Source organism: Danio rerio, chromosome 25 (genome assembly GCF_052040795.2).
Source record: "Danio rerio strain M-AB ecotype USA chromosome 25, GRCz13ab, whole genome shotgun sequence".
In the NCBI taxonomy this organism is placed as follows: domain Eukaryota; kingdom Metazoa; phylum Chordata; class Actinopteri; order Cypriniformes; family Danionidae; genus Danio; species Danio rerio.
Genome location: NC_141045.1, coordinates 40136922 through 40142500, shown reverse-complemented (window position 1 = coordinate 40142500; position 5579 = coordinate 40136922). Strand labels below are relative to the sequence as shown.

At 46.4% G+C, this 5579-nt stretch overlaps 1 protein-coding gene across 2 annotated transcripts in view; it reads right to left on the bottom strand.

Annotated features, from left to right (window-relative positions):
* slc1a2b (solute carrier family 1 member 2b) overlaps positions 1 to 4835 on the bottom strand; it is a 41013-nt gene extending 36178 nt beyond the window's left edge. Inside the window, 1 exon segment of one of the 2 annotated variants that reach the window (NM_199979.3) lies at positions 4581 to 4835. The gene's annotated coding sequence lies outside the window, so the exon portion shown is untranslated. 2 annotated transcript variants of the gene reach the window in all.
* Positions 4836 to 5579: the final 744 nt, after the last annotated feature.

The following is a 5579-nucleotide window of genomic DNA, read 5'->3' as shown; positions in this document are numbered from 1 at the left end:
CAGAGGATAACCCACTCTTGTTCTGTCCGCCAAAGTGCAGCCCAGTCGTGTAGAGGGTCAGTTCACACAGCAATGAGGCAATGCCAGCTGTGAGATCACTGCAGGAATACATGCGCTGTTGCTGCAGCCGTGATCAATTATGAATGAAAGCATGTATTTCAGCGGTCATGGTTTTCAGTGGTGTGAGCCGGGTCCACACAGATGCACACATCACACAGGCTTCTTCATTCTGCAGAAAAACAGCAGCGCTCTGAATTAAAGATGCAGGAAACACCAACAATAATGCATGTTCAATATGACACTTGCTGCTTATTGGACAGCTTCTGAATGCATGCACACAGCTGTAACTCTCTGCTGTGTAGTGTGTGCATCAGCGCAGATTAGAGGAACACTAGTGAAAGCACTAGGTGGAGCTCATGGTCACTATAGGGCTGATGCAGATTGAGTGGTGTAGTCAGGGCGTGACCTACAGGGAGGGGTTGACCTCTCTAATTAACACTTGATCCCCCTGATGGACGTCAGAACATGTATGGCTGCTCAGTCCTTTAACAGGGAGAGATAGTTTGCTCTGATGTGATGCTTCTTAAATAATAACATTAATAATTCAATTAAATAGAAAATAATGCGGTGGCTCAGTGGTCAGCACTGTGGCCTCAGAGCAAGAAGGTCACTGGGTCGAGTCCCGGCTGGGTCAGTTGGTGTTTCTGTGTGGAGTTTGCATGTTCTCCCCACGTTGGTGTGAATTTCCTCTGGGTCTAGTATGGATGTTTCCCAGTACTGGGTTGCAGCTGGAAGGGCATGCACTGCATGTGTAAAACATATGCTTGAATAGTTGGCGGTTCATTCCACTGTGGCGACCCCTGATTAATAAAGAAAGAAAATATAACATAAATAGGCGCGTCACAGTGGCGCAGTGGGTAGCACGATTGCCTAACAGCAAGAAGGTCTCTGGTTCGAGCCTCAGCTGGGTCAGTTGGTGTTACTATGTGGAGTTTGCATGTTCTCCCCATGATGTCGTGGGTTTCCTCCGGGTGCTCCGGTTTGTATGGGTGTTTCCTAGTAGTGGGTTGCAGCTGGAAGGGTATTTGCTATGTAAAACATATGCTGAAATAGTTGGCGGTTCATTCCACCGTGGATTAATAAAGGGACCAATCCAAAAAGAAAATGAATGACTATACCATAAACAGGGTAGCACCATCGCCTCACAGCAAGAAGGTCTCTGGTTCGAGTCTCGGCTGGGTCAGTTGGTGTTTCTGTGTGGAGTTTGCATGTTCTCCCCGTGTTGGTGTGGGTTTCCTCCGGGTGCTCCGGTTTCCCCCACAGTCCAAACACATGCGCTATAGGGGAACTGATCAACTACACTGGCCGTAGTGTAAGAGTGTGAATGAGTGTGTATGGGTGTTTCCCAGAAATGGGTTGCAGCTGGAAGGGCATCTGGTGTGTAAAACATATGCTGGAATAGTTGGCGGTTCATTCCACTGTGGTAACTCCTGATTAATAAAGGGACTAAGCTGAAGAAAATGGATGAATATAATATAAATACACATTTGAGCACCCCTATAACGGTTCATACCATTGCCAATGCAATGCATAACCCAGCAATCAGCCTAGATGTGGAAACAAACTCATCCCTCAGTCTGAAGCGGCAGATCTACAGACATCTCCAGTTCCACAAGACATTTTTCTAGTAAAACAGGTGTTTATATTGAGATTTAGCCTAAAATAAACTCCAAGATGCATAGTGTGAGCCACAGTAACCTCTTATGTTCAGAATACACCACATTTCCCTCAAAGCACTGAAAGCTGAAGGGTTTTGTCTGGACTATATCAGATAACTGTGCTGGACGCACTCCTCAAACTAACATCACTGGAGCCGCTGATCCTCCTATAGTTCCTCTCTAACTGTCCCCCCGAGCGCTGTGTGTCTGTTTTCTGCATGTAAATGACTGTGGATGTGGGATTTCTCCAGTGAACACAGCCTCATTGATTCAGGGCGATGGGAAATCCTGATTTTAGCACCTCTGAGATGGAGATCCGACAGCTAAAAGAGCCGCGCTCCACCTTTGGCAGCTCATCAGCACATGAATCTGAAGTCACACAGCGAGAGAGAGAGAGGAGGAGGAGAGTGATGAAGAGCAAACAGAAAGGAGCTGGACGCCGCTTTGGCAGCGCAGGCGTGTTTCCCAGGAGGATTTTACTCACACACACACTCTCACACACACACTCTCACACACACACACAGATCTGTTTGTCTGGCAGCCTTTCTTCCCTCATCTTTTCTCTCGCATCGCCCCTTAAGCTCTCTCACACCATTTATCCTGGCGCTTCAGCATCCTGCTTTTCACTTTAATTAGGCTCATTTCTTCCTCCTCACTGGACCTGTGTGAGAGCACGCACGGAGATGTGTTACGAATGCTGATAGTGTCCCAAAACACGGATCCCACACACACACACACACACACACACACACTCAACCTCAGTGTAATTCCCACATTCTTGAGTGAATGATGCTGTGGATTGCGTGAGATACTCTGAAGCGCACACACACACACACTGGATTCCCCCTGGATGAGCTGTACATTGATCCTGACTTATAAACACCCCCCCCCCCCCCCCCCCCATCTCAGCACACCACACCTGCCCCCGCTGACCTCTGACCCCGCGCTGGTGGGGGAGGACATGCACATGAACATACATGTACACACACACACACACTAATGCACACACTAATGGACACACACATACATACACATAACCATACATGTACAAAGACACTTATGCACACACACACACACACACACTGAAGCACAAATAGACATACACTAATGCACACATATGTACACACACACACTAACACACAACTGGACATATACAGACACATGTACACACATGCATTCATGCAGACGCGCGCACACACACACACACACACACACAAATTGACACGCATATACACACATACATGTTAATGCACACACACATACATATACATGTACAAACACACTTATGCACACACACTTATGCATGCATGCATGCACACACACTCTTAGGCACACGCAAACACACTCATACATTTATGCACACACACACACACAAACACATACATTCATGCACATACACACACACACACACACACACACACACACACACACACACACACACACACACACACATTCATTCACACGAACACACATTCATGTGCACACACAAACACACATGTGCACATATTCATGGACACAAACACACATACATTTATGCGCACACACACATGCATGTATACACACATATACATGCATGTATCCACATACACACAAACTTAGCACGCACACACACACACATTGATGCACACACAAACACACATTCATGCGCATACACACACACACACATTCATGCACACAAACACACACATACATTCATGGGCACACACAAACATAAACACACACATGCACACATTCATGGACACAAACTGCATGTGTGTTTGTGTCCATGAATGTGTGCATGTGTGTGTTTATGTTTGTGTGTGCCCATGAATGTATGTGTGTGTTTGTGTGCATGAATGTGTGTTTGTGTGTGCATCAATGTGTGTGTGTGTGCGTGCTAAGTTTGTGTGTATGTGGATACATGCATATGTATCCACATACATACACACACACACATTCATGCACACACACACACATACATTCATGCGCACAAACACACACAAACACACACACACACACACATTCATGCACACAAACACACACACACATTCATGCACACAAACACACACACACACACACACACACATTCATGCACACAAACACACATACATTCATGCATACACATTCACACACTTATGCACACACTTGCATGCACACATTCACTCATGGCCAAATACACACACACACACACACACCTTATTACTGTCAACCTGCAGAATGAGTTAACGCACAATTGACAATATTCTCAAAATTCCAGAAACCTCATCCTCATCATCATCCTCATCCTCCTCCTCATCCTCAGCGCTTCAGTGTTCATGAACTCTTCCATTGCTGAACCCAAACTGACACACTACAGAGATCAAACACCTCATGATGATAATAATGTTTGAGCGAAAAGAGCTTTCATTTATTCAATATTACTGCAGGAACACATGTGTGCCCATACCGCATCTTCACACAGACACACACACACACACAGAAACACACACGGGTCCCTCAACACAATGAACAGACAGTCTGTTTTGTCACTCATGACGCTTTTGAAGTCCAGCAGGATGAAGATAATGGATTATCTGCATGAAGACTCGTACAATCACACATTAGTCAAGCAGCTCTGCACACACACACACACACACACACACACACACAGCATGATTGATCATTAAAACTGAACAAAGAGATTCCACAGGAGCCACCGAGAGTCTCCATGAGCCTGTTCCGCTCTCACATCTACTGCAAGACTTCCTGAAGCTTCATCAGAGACAGGTCAATCAGCAGATCAATTAAACAGTCTTCATCATCATCATCATCATCATCACGCATACACAACACACACCAGATCACAGTGTTACAGACAAACAGGCGCGCGCGGATGAGACTCACCTGTCAGGCTGGCCGTGTGTGTGTGTTCAGCAGGTGAATGAGCGTGTGTGTGTGTGTTGTCTTCTTGTTGTTGTCGTGTCACGCGCTGTGCTCGGGTGTCGCGCGCGGAGGAGGCTGGAGGAGTGCTCGGGTAATCCGCTGTTCGGAGCTCATGAACCGGCAGACTGAAGCAGAGCAGCTCGGGGACCCTGATGTGTGTGTGCGCGTGTGTGTGAGTGTGTGTGTGTTTACACTCCCGCTGCTCCGCCTCACTGCGAGCCGGTCCTCCTCCGGTCTCCACCTTCAGCTGGAGGATACACACACATGCGCGCGCGCACACACAAATATACAGAGTCCCTACTAACCATGTATTCAAAAGCGTGCGTGTGTGTGTGTGTGTGTGTGTGTGTGTGTGTGTGTGTGTGTGTGTGTGTGTGTGGTAGTGGTGGAGGTGGGGGGTATTTTACATAAGAAGAAAGCAATGTGAGGCACACAGGTGTACTGGGAGTCACTTGATGCAGTTACACTATACCTGACTTCTGCAGACTTGATCTGGCGCACACACACACACACACACACACACACACACACACTCTCTAGAACACACCACACGGATTAAACCATTAAACAGAATCTATTAAACCCCAAATCAATGAAGGGAATGGGAAACGCTGTCATCTGTTCACACTATAGCTGTTCTGCACTCCTCTACAGTGGGCTGTGGGGAGGAACACTGCTCATCCTCTGCTCCATCATCTCTCGGCTGTGTTCTGAGGTCATGAGCTCTTCTTTATGGCTGTAATGTAAAGCTTCAGCAGAAGAAAAGAGGATCACGAACACAACTCTAAGCTCTCAGATTATATTAAGCTCCTCACAACACTTTCACTTCTTCACGACTGTGTCATGCTGCGCTTTTGTTTTTGCTCTTCAGTCATTTAAGTATCATTTATTCCCTTCTGTGATTTATTAAATTGGTTTTGTTCTATATGTTGGTGTGTTGATGAGATTATAAAGCGGATG